This window comes from Gorilla gorilla, chromosome 16, assembly GCF_029281585.2.
Source record: "Gorilla gorilla gorilla isolate KB3781 chromosome 16, NHGRI_mGorGor1-v2.1_pri, whole genome shotgun sequence".
Classification (NCBI taxonomy): Eukaryota; Metazoa; Chordata; class Mammalia; order Primates; family Hominidae; genus Gorilla; species Gorilla gorilla.
In genome coordinates this window covers 26,385,704-26,397,963 of record NC_073240.2, presented here as the reverse complement: position 1 = coordinate 26,397,963, position 12,260 = coordinate 26,385,704, and the positions used below count along the sequence as shown (strand labels likewise).

The 12,260-nt window shown below is 35.7% G+C and overlaps 1 pseudogene; it reads right to left on the bottom strand.

The window, feature by feature from the left end:
• Positions 1-8,909: 8,909 nt before the first annotated feature.
• On the bottom strand, positions 8,910-8,968 carry LOC115930908 (uncharacterized; annotated as a pseudogene).
• Between the last annotated feature and the right edge of the window lie 3,292 nt (positions 8,969-12,260).

The following is a 12,260-nucleotide window of genomic DNA, read 5'->3' as shown; positions in this document are numbered from 1 at the left end:
GTGGAAGTGCCTAAGTCTATTTAGCCTCACAGATGACTTTAGAATCTGGTATTTTCTACATGAGAGTTCATAGTGGGGATGGTGCTATACATATCTATGCAACTGAGAAGGAAAACATTTCAAACCTAAAGTAGGCAACAAGATATTATTTATATGAAATCCACAATTCAGTTATGCAATGTTCATGAATAGATAAGTTTTAAGTTGGAAGGGACCATAGATGACCCAAAGCAGATCACATACGGTCATTCATATACCTAAAATACCTACAAAGACAAGTTGTTCCCTGGTTTAAAAGGCAGTCTGTTCTATTGATGGACTGCTTTAGTCTGAACATTTTCTTAGGTTAAGCCAAAAACACATAAACCTAACTTGGTCTTGGCTTGATCTACTGGGTAAACAATAACTCTTAAACATATATACAGTTGACCCTTGAACACCACAGGAGTTAAGAGTGCTGAACATTTGCTCAGTGGAGAATCTGCATATAACTTGACTCCCCAAAAACTTAATTAGTAGTTAGTCTACCATTGACTGGAAGCCTTACTGATAACATAAAGCAGTTGATTAACACATATTTTTTGTGTTGCATATATTATATACTGTATTCTTACAAGAAGCTAGAGAAAAATAAACGTTATTAAGGAAGTAATACATTCACTATTCATTAGGAAGAAGTGAATCATCCTAAAGGTCTTCATCCTCATCTTCATGCTGAGTAGTCTGAGGAGCAGGAGGAGTTTGTCTTTCTGTCTCAGTGGCAGAGGTAGAAGAAAATCCACAGATAAGTGGACCTGCACAGCTCAAACCTGTGTTGTTTGGGTCAACTGTATCGTAATAGCATTTTAATGCTTTTCTCAGACTTTTACAAGTATGAATCTGAGCTTTTTCTGAATAAACCTGCCTGCTCACCATTAAAACAATTTTTTTAGAAGACTTTTTAATGGGTGTGCAATACAAGCATGATTTGTCATACTGGGACCTTGAGGTTTTTATATACCCTTGCCTTGTTTGGCATATACTAGACCACGCCACTTTTTTACATATTCTCTCTATATTTATGGTTGCCTTTCAGCAGGATTTTGCATGGGCTATTTGTGAGATATTCTAAAATTATATACCTTAATGGAAAGTAATCCCAGTATCTAGAACACAGTTATGAGCTCACTCTGTATTGTCATGTCCCCGCATCTTCGATGTGTTGTTTTCACTCTCATTAGACTGACAATGAGGAGTTCATATGTTTTCACACACATGAAATTCATGTGTTCATCAACATAATCAATTCTGGGTTTAGCTGGAATAGGAATTTCCTCAGTCTCATATTCCAATTTTGTTGGCAGGATCCTTAACTTTTTCTTTTTCTTTCCTTTTTTTTTTTTGAGACAGTTTCGCTCTGTTGCCAGGCCAGAGTGCAGTGGCACGATCTCGGCTCACTGCAACCTCTGCCTCCCTGGTTCAAGTGATTCTCCTGCCTCAGCCTCCCGAGTAGCAGGGATTAAAGGTGTGTGCCACCATGTCCAGCTATTTTTTTTTTTTGTATTTTTAGTAAAGACGGGGTTTCACCATGTTGGCCAGGATGGTCTCAATCTCTTGACCTCGTGATCCACCCGTCTCGGCCTCCCAAAGTGCTGGGATTACAGGCGTTGGATCCTTAACTTTCAAAATTCTTGCAGAAACCCTAAATCTATTACACTCAGAGTCCCATTTATATTACAGAGATGTTGGTCTTGTCTTGTAGAGAGACCTTACTTTTTGTATTGACTTGTTAATTATATCAACATCAGGTAATAATATTTTGTGATAGGATAGCATCAAGTGGAGCTGTCAATCCGTAAGAACATCCCATGTCAATATCCAGGTTGACCAAATCAGTATACCTGACCTCCTTGGTGGTGAGTATTTCCTAGTTCAGTGGGCTATTTGAAACTGTCATACCACTGATGCGTATTTGAACAGATTCTTTATTACCTACACTTAAGAATTCTCCTGCATCACATAATGGGCTTAGAAACTGAGAATAATTTTAACAGTCTGTTTTGCTACATGCTTTGTATTTTGAGGCTTAGTTTTCACTCTTGCTTAGTCCCCCGCCCTCCAATTTATACCAAGCACATAATCAATAGATGGGGCTTGGTGGCCTAAAGCTGTAATGTAAATTTTTATTGAATAGCTCAATATATTTCTTTTGAAGATTCATGAATTATATAACACATTATAAACTATGTAAATAAGAAAATGTACATACTTTAGTGAAATTAGTTTTATTATTTCAGTTTTCAGAAATTTCAATCTGCAATGCCAGATTTCAGCTCTTTTACCTATAATATGGTCAACCTTTTTACACCATCATTTAATCTCTACATAGACAGTAGTATGTCCAATACCTAATTGTTTGTCTGAGTAGGTATAATCTTGTACTTCAGTACCAGCAAGTATACATTGTAGTTGTTGAATAACCAGTGGTTGTGCACTAATGCAAGTGAAGGCTTCTGAAAATTCTTTACTATATATTTTTTTGCAATAGGATTTTATTACCAGATGTCCAATTCCAAATGCTTTCCCAATTCCATTTTTGTTTTTCTTTGTCATATCTTGTTTAGATTTTGATTCTATCATGTTTGCATCTTTCTGCAAATTGTCCAATGCACTAAGTTTATCAGTAACTGTTTCTATATCGGAAGAGTTTACAATTGTAGTCCTAGTTTTATTCCCCCTAATACCGTATTTAATAATCTCTGGCCAGGTATGGTGGCTTATGTCTGCGAACCCAGTGCTTCGGAAGGCCAAGGCAGCAGGATCACTTGAGGCCAGAAGTTCGAAACCAGCCTGAGAAAGACCCTGACTCTACAAAAAAAAATAGGCAGGCATGGTGGCATGTCCCTGTAGTCCCAGCTACTCAGGAAGCTGAGACGGAGGAAGCCTTTGAGCCCAGGAGTTACAGGCGATAGAGAGCTATGATTGTGCTACTGCACTCCAGTGTAGGCAACAAAGCCAGACCCCATCTATTAAAAAAAGAAATCTCTTTCAGTTTGATCATAGTGCCATTTTAGTCCCTGTGTAAAAACATTTCATAGTGGTAAAGCCTATCATGTACAAGTAGAATTCAGTTTACTCACATTAGCTATTGTAATATTAAATGATACAGACCATTTAATTATTCTCAAGTTTGTAAGTATGGGGACTGGAGACTGCCACGTTCTAAACAGGGTAAGCTCATTTTTAGGTGATGATATGTTTGGGGGATTTTGAAGAAACTAACCCTCACCATTTGGGCTGGGATATTTTCTCATCTGTGCGTCTATTTAGCTTTATTAAATTGGACCCCCATGGCTATCTAAGATCTAGAGTTGGGCCGGGCGTGGTGGCTTACACCTGTAATCCCAGCACTTTGGGAGTCAAAGGCGGGTGGATCACCTGAGGTTGGAAGTTTGAGACCATCCTGACCAACATGGAGAAACCCCATCTCTATGAAAAATACAAAATTAGCCAGGCATGGTGGTGCATGTCTATAATCCCAGCTACTCAGGAGGCTGAGGCAGGAGAATCGCTTGAACCTGGGAGGCAGAGGTTGTGGTGAGCTGAGATCGTGCCATTGCACTCCAGCCTGGGCAATAAGGTGAAACTCTGCTCAAAAAAAAAAAAAAAAAGATACAGAGTTGTCGGAGTTTTGTGATACCCTTCAGGCACTTTCAATTTGAATATAATTACGTTCAACTTAATTAGTTAAAAATTTCTTCTCATCAGTATCTTCAATAACACAAAGGGTGATGATATTTAAGATTTTTGTAATATTGACTAATCAGTGGGAAGATTTGAAATTTTTCATGTCTTCTGAATTTAAATCATCCAGTTGGTGAGTTTGAAGTATTATGACAAAGAAAGGGGTTTCTTAAGTCCTGATCTCATATTCAGGACAATTTTTAATTACCACAAAATTCCTTGAGGTTGAGATACTAACTTTTAAAAGAAAGACTAATAATAAGCTTTATGTTCAATTGATACAAACTAAGTATCAAAATTAATACAAACTAAGTATCAAAATTATAATGGTCAAAATAAGAAGAACGTATTAATAACAAAACAGTCTATCTCTCCTGCTGTCTGTCAAATAAGTTTTTCTCTTCAGCTTGCATATTATTCAAGGTTACTATCTAGAGAATTTATCCTTAAGGTCCTAAATGGGAATTATACCCCACTCAATGGTGGATGTTGGTCTCACATGTGAAGCGTGTATCCACTTGGGTTTCTCCTTCATCTTGATAGCACTATGAATTCTCAACCACACTTGATAGGGTTCTGTCCAGTGTGGTCACAGTCTGTCATCAGAACACTTTGATATAGACTGAGTCTCCTGTTCAATATCAATGACACACTTCCCCAGGGGGCTTTTTCAGCATCTGGCCACATGTTGGCAAGGTGAGCCTAGGGAAACCCACAAACTCTTTAAGTATCATATATGGTCATGAGGATTTTCCATTGTATCAGAGAAAGGGTTAGGCTTAAGCCCAAGATTTGTAGACCTTCCAAACTCAAAGGGAGTAATGTTGGGCTTGCTAGAGGGATTTAATCTTATTTTAAATGAAATGGATGTTAAGGTTTTACATAATTTAGTTAAATAATTCTTTAGGGTATGTGGTTCACTCATTCCACTTGTTCAGAAGACTGGGGATAACAGGTAGGTAAATTATTGGTATTTGTAGAGTATTACAAAACTTCCGAATTCCCACAGATACAGAATGATTCCCCTACTGAATTCCAGATATTCAGGAGTTCCAGTGGTTGAGATGATAGGATTCAGTAAGAGCTTGATCACTGTTTGAGCATCTGCTTTAGCCTATCCAGACACCAATACACAACACTGGTAAAAATATTTACTATCTTCTAAAGGTGAAGTTCTATAAAGTTCTTGTGCCAGCAGATCCTAGGTATCATGGGCCTTAGTAGGCTTTCTTGACTTATTTTAGGTAAGGAAAGAATTTTTCTGACAAAGAGCATATCTTCATATTATTTCCTGAATTATATGATGCTATTACAAAGATTTCAAGTTGTAAGCATATTCCTTTTGCTTGAACGAACTTGTTGGTGGCATGAAAAAGCCACTCAATCATATAACAATTGGAATAAAGGAAAGATTTCATTATGTAATCCTCATTTTCCTATGGTGTTCATCTTAGTTCTCCTTCATTCCTAATTTTCTAATTCTTAAGAGAGTTGGCTATTTCTGAAATTATGAATAGGAGGTTTTGGACAGAAGTGACAGAGGTTTGATTTCCCCAGTCTAAACCTTAGAAGCCCTTCACAGCTAGGTCTGCAAATTAATTTCTTTTTAAAGAGTTAATCTTGTTTTCCACTGTGAGCTCTACAATAAATTACATAAATCTGTTAGAGAAGTTTGAATGACTCTACTAAATCAGAAATTAGCTTCTCATGTAATATTTTAGTTCCTATTGACATTAGCATCTATTCTTCCAAAGTTGGCTAGTCACATAACAGACCACAAACATATAGTTATTATCAGTATAGATATCTGCTTTATAACTGGTGGCTAATTTAACAGCTGGTATAATAACTACAATTCTGCCACTTGGGCTGATTTTATGTTTCGAAAAACAGAAGCCTCTAAGCTTCATGAGGGTTGATTACTGTAGAAGATGCTTTTATATTCCTTTGTGGGTCTTTCACACAGAATATATTGATGAATATTCAGTCAACATTGGGAATAGGAATATTAGAAAAATCAGACCATGCTCCAGTGTCTTCCTCAATGACTCTGAGACAGTCAAGTTCAACTTATTCTGTCAAGATCTGGCCACAGAATAGCTGTCAAAAGGTTACACCTTCCTAGAATAGCATTAGGATCAGACAATAAGACTTGTTCTTAGCTCGTTTGACAGCATACTGACAAGTGTTGTGTCTTATGAACTTGTAAAATAGCAGTAACAACATGAAGTACCTGTAAGTAAGTTAAATTTCTCAGAGTCAAGGACTGAATGAGCCTTTTTAATCAGGGGAGTGGTTGCCACTGTACCTTATAAATATCATCGCATTTCCAGAGAGACAAAATACAAGAACCCAGGAAAGTAAGCAATGTGCCTATAATCAAGGCCTAATTTTGGAGTAACCCTTAATCTCAAGACAGAAAAGGTAGAACTCCTTTTTTAACAAGGTTAAAAAAGTAATACAAGTGAAGAAATAGCAGCTATTTTAAGGGCATAAAAGACTTCTTCAGCCTTATTTTGACTTTAATAAAGAGTTCTAGTGATGTTTCATGTAACATCTCAGTGAGAGGCTTAGCCTTTTCATAAAACGCAAAGATCTACAATTAATCCTCAAAATCGGTGAAGTTTTTTTTTTGGCATGTTGTTTCATTTGTATATTAGGCTGACTTCAAGATGCAACCACCTTCCATCTGCCAATAACACAGATCCCAAATATTTTACTTCAGTTGGTAATATTGCAACTTAGCTAGCGAGGTTTTACGTCCTGGGAGTCTAAGAAATTTAGTAAAGCTAAAATGTCTTCTTTACTAGCATGTAAGTTATTAGCAGCTATCAATAACAATTAGTATGGAATCCTAATGTGAGGAATATTCTTTATATTTTCTTATAAATGCCCAGAGAATGGAGTAGGTGACTCTCTGAATTCCAGGAAGATCCATTGCCACAAATATTGAAAGCCTCCCGCTCCACAGGTAAACTCAAACAGGAACCTCGACTCCCCAGCTAAGCATGGAGAACAAAACATTGAACATAAATCCATGACAGAAAAATACTTAGATAACTCAGGAACAGATATTAAAACAGTGGCAAGACTGGGAATTACAAGTGTCAGAGGAATCACAACTTGTTTCTCTAAGATCATGCATAAATCTATAAACAGTTTGACCTTCCCTGTCAAGTTTTCCTAACTTTCCCACAGGCAATATGGAAGCATTATGAAGTGAATGTGACATTTTTTTTAACTATGCCACGTTTTTTAAAATTTTTCTAATTACATCATATTTGAGGTAAAAATAGAGAAAATGTTCTATACATGGCCAAGGTTTTTCTCTGTTGTAAGTTACAACAATGGTATTGATCTCTTTTGTTAAATCTTTATCATTTGTTCCTAGGACTCATAGATATGGGTTTATTTTCTGTAACTTGGGAGTGCTTCTCCAGCATTGAGTGAGACTCCTACTCTCCCACAGCCATCTTTTGTTTCAGAAAGCACATATTTAGCAATGCAGATACCTTGCATCCCAGAAGCTCCAAAAGCACTCTCTTCAGAGTACAGAAGATTATAGCCCTTGGTTTACACAGCAGGCCCTTTCTTAAAAGATTATTGGGCATATTAGGAGACAAGGCATATTCTTCCTATTTTATGCAAATAGGCCCTCACCTATTTGCATGAAAACCTCAGAGGAGAAAGAAGAGGTAGCAGATAGTCCAGAAATACTTATATCTGGATATTTTCCTAGTTTAGGATAAAACAGAAAAGGCCTGTAGAAATTGCAGAACACGTTGCTCCAGTATCCAGAAGAAAGGGTAAAAAAGGATTAAAAGATAGGAAAAAGAAACAGACACATAAATTTATCCTTTCTCAGCTCTGTTTCCTCATTATATCAATTTTGCCCATGCTTTGCTCCATTTGCCAATGATTTTCTGTCTGATTTTACAGAGTAGGGAAGACCTCCTCAAGGAGGTTGTAAAGCTTGTCAGGTTTTATCCCTTGCATCTTTCTCAATCTCATCCAAAATTCCTTTTTCTAATGTGTTGACTTTTTACATGAGTGACGTATTAATTTCCCGTTAGCTTGTGCCCTCTTATTTATTGGGGGCCCAAATAAGTATTTGCTCACTTTGTGAATAATTGTAACTGGGCAGCTAACACTGCAGTCTTAAGGGTTTTTTCTTCTCTTTCTCCATATTTTCTCAAAGTTGGGTTACTGCCACTAATATTTGAGAAACTATCTGTTCTTGCTAGCTACACACTTTTTCTATTAGTTGTATTTGAATTCCTGGCAACAAAAGTGCCAGAAAAATGGAAAGGACCAAGGATCTATTCTGATCTGTCTGTGAATTTATACCTGTTAATTTAGAAAATGTTTCAGTGAGCTATGGTAAAAATCAATGGAGAAGTCACCCAGCTTGTGAGTACAGCATTTAGCTTCTCCCAGTTCACATTCTGTAGAAAGTTTTCAAGGACTGCTATAAGCAGTCCTTCATGTCGGATTCCCAAGGCATTGAATAGCCTATCTGTCAGGGGAGGTGGAGAATTGGACTCCAAGTCCTCAGCCCTCCTTCATGAGGGGGCTCTCACGTGGTGTTTATTGTGTCTATCAAAGTCAACTGGAGGCAACACTCCATGCAACATCCAGTGGGCATCCCCAATGTGCAGGGCCAAAGATTGAAAACACGCTTCAGAGTGCCTTGGGATATATTTGTGGATATCCTCAGAGCACTGAAAAACAACTCTTAAGACAGCTAATTTCAGCTGGAAAAGAAGGCATATGGATTATTAGTATTTTGGGTCCTGCAAGCAGTCCTGGATAAGTTCTAACAAGCATCTGAGTTGCTGAAATTCCAAAAGGCTAGAGCTGATATTCTTCATGTTGAGATGAAAAATAAGTTGATTTGAGATGATGATACCAACAAATCACAAGATTTCTCAACTTTCAATCAAAGCAAAGCTCAGGTATAAAATTAAGTTCAAGTCCTTATTTTTGCCATTTAGTAGTCTGACTCCATTTTTTATTCCTTTTCTTCCAAATTACTAGGACAACTATTCACTAATCTGATACTTTTATTCTATTACAGTCTCTTATCTAAATTCTCACTGACTGCTTGTTCTTTTCTCTTAATAACTTCTGTTTCCATAGCTATGTTTTGCACAGCCTAGGACACCCTCACATCTCCTCCCAAGAATGGGTCTCAGCATAATACTTATGAGCATAATTTTTATGTCATCAAACCTCCTCATGACCCAAACCATGGCACTAAACATATATATTTATCCTATATATATATATACATATATTTATCCTATATATCCTAAATATCCTATATATCCTATATATCCTAAATATATATCTATCCTAAATGTGTGTGTATATATATATATATATATATATATACTTGGTCCTAAAAATTATAACCAGGGATGGCATCCTTAAACCCTTCTGTGAAAGTATATTGGAGTTCATACATATTCAGTGCGGCTTTTCATGTGTCCCTGATGTAAGAGGCCAGAGAGTCTTCTTCTTCTGGTGTTATTTATCTAAGGACAGGAGTAGGGCAGTAGATGAGAACTGTATCTCATGGGTGTTATTCCTAAAAAAGTAAATTAGATATCAGGAAGCTCCTAATTTTATATCTATGGGCAAACAAACAAGTATCTGGATCTCAATCCCCTGGGTACAATTGCCAGGTTCCTTGAATATTCATAGTCCATCAATGATCTACAAATGTCATAACGTACTGCAAACCTGAAATACTATAACAGGGATGAATTTTTTTACTTGCACGCTTAGATCCAAATAAATATTGCACTGTAGAAATTATACCAATGAATCACAAAATTTTCTCAACTTTCAGTCAAGGCAAGCTCAGGTAAAAGGTGAAAATCTTACAAGAATCCCATCACATACATAACTCATGAAGAAGACTCCATAATGATATTCATACTGTCTGAAAGAATGAATCTAAATTCCTTAGAAACAAGTCTTTGCTAGAACCAAGGTCTATTTGAACTTTCTCAGTTACCAAAGGCAAATTTCATTCATGTAATATTGTATATCCTGCCAACCAGATTTACTTCAATACAGTAAAATCACAGGAAAAGATGAGATACAATTTCTAAAAATTATGGCAATGAACCACTAAAATCAGGTTAACATAAAATAAGGAATTACTCAATTGGAAGGAAACAGAGATGGATGAAAATAAGTTCCCCGCCCACAAATATAATTTCTATTTTAATGGAGTTAAGAATATGTGAATCTAGGTAATATGACATCATAGAGATGATACCAATAATCACAAAATTTCTCATCTTTCAGTCAAAGCAAAGCTCAAGTATAAAATTAAGTTCTTCTCATGATGATCTTATCATCTATGTGGATCACACATGGAGAAGAATTAGTCACAATACTATCCACGTTCCTTGAGAGAATATGTGCATATTTTAAGGTTTACTTATCCTTCAACTCCTCCTGGGCACTTTGTTTTCAATTTTTGCTATTAGATATGGCACCATGATAAGCATTCATGTATACATATTTTGGGTCAATCATGCATGAATTTTTGTTAACCATATACCTGAGAGTATGTTGCCTCCATTCAACTTCAGTGAATACTAAGAGAATTCTAAAAAACACATAGACTTTTAAATTTTAAACAGATGATCCTTGATTTATGAAGGAGTTACCTCCTAATAAACCTACTATGTTAAAAACACTGTAAATAAAAAATGCTTTTAGTACACCTAATGTACTGAACATCATAGCCTAGCCTACCTTAAATGTGCTCAGAACACTTACATTAGCCTACAGTGGGTCAAAATGGTGGCAGCACAGTACACGATGAAGTATTGCTTGTTTACCTTCATAACTGCATGACTGCTAGGAGCTATGGCTCACTGCTGCTGCCTAGCCTCACTAGAGTATCATACTGCCAGTGGCTAGCCCGGGAAATGAAAATTCAAAATCCAAGGTATGGTTTCTACTGAATGCATACCACTTTCACAACATCATAAAGTGGAAAAATCATAAATCAAACCATTATAAATTGGGGACTGTCTAGATATACTGGAAGATGTTTATCTGACTTGTCTGAATTATTTTTCTCATGGCTAATGACCTTGAATACCTTTTCATAGGCTTATTGGCCATTCAGATATCCTCTTTTGTGAAGTACCCATTTAAGTGTTTTCTAACTTTTTGACATGTACAAGTTGTATCTTTTATATGATGCTTCTTCACTGATTATATACTTTGAGAAATAAAAATTTTAATTTGGATGCAGACTAATTCATCAATATTTTCCTTTATGCTTAGTGTTATTGGTATTTTTCACTTTCTGCCAAATTATGATGACACCCTCCTATGTTACGTTATGCTCAAGAAGCTTTACTGTTTTGCCTTTCATGAATAGACCAACATTACACCTAGAAATGATGTATCTGTATGGTTTGAAAAGGAATTCACTTTTTTATGTATTGATATCCAGCACTAACTATTGAACAAACCATTCTTTCCTCATCACGCAGGAGTGGCACTTTTATCACAAAGCAAGTAATCATATATCTATTGATCTGCTTGTGGAGTGGAGTCTCTATTTTGCTCCATTAGGCTAGTTTTCTGTCTTTTGTCAGTAACTGTAACCTTGCAATAGTAGGCCTTAAATTTTGGCCATGTAACTCATGCAAAATTGTCCATCTTCATCAAGACTATCTTGGCTCTTCTTGACTTTTTGTGTCATATATAATTCTTGAAATTAGATTGAACATTTAATAAATGGCATTCAGATTTAGAATGCTCTTACATTGGGATCTTTAAGTGAATTTGGGGGAGAATTAACATGTATAGTATATGTAATTGAATTTGCCACTGTGAATATATTATATCCCTCCATTTGTAAGGTATTACTTGCTTCCTTTCCATAATGTTTCATAATATTTTGTGTGAATTTTTTCCTATGGAATTGATGTTTCTGATGTTCCCAAAAATGTTATCTTTTAAAAACTTCATTTTTCATTTGTCATTTTACATAGAAATACATTTAATTTTAGTTATCTGCTTTTTAACCCAGCAATCTTGCTCAATTAACTTCCTAATTTTAATTGATCATGTTCAGACTTGTTTCTTGTCTGTAAATAATGAAATGTATACCTTTCCATTTCCAATCCTTATTCTATGACTGTACTCCCCTAGTTAGGACATCCAGTATAGTAATGAATAGAAATGATGAAAAAAAATCCTCTTTTATTCCCAATCTCATAAAAAAGCTTTCTCTATCTACACTTTCAATAATTTTACAATTAATTTATTTTGTAAATACCCTTTATCTCATTAAATTTTTTTCAATTTTTAGTTCCCATAAATTCGTAGTTCCAATAAAGAGACTTATAAAGAATAGTTTTTATATTTTATCAGATGCTTTTTCTCTTTTGAGATGATCATATAACTTTTCTTCTCTCTTATGTTACCATAGTGAATTACATTGAGTGATTTTGAATTCATTTTTGAAGTAAATATTTTAAGATTTCTTAAAAAGTGAA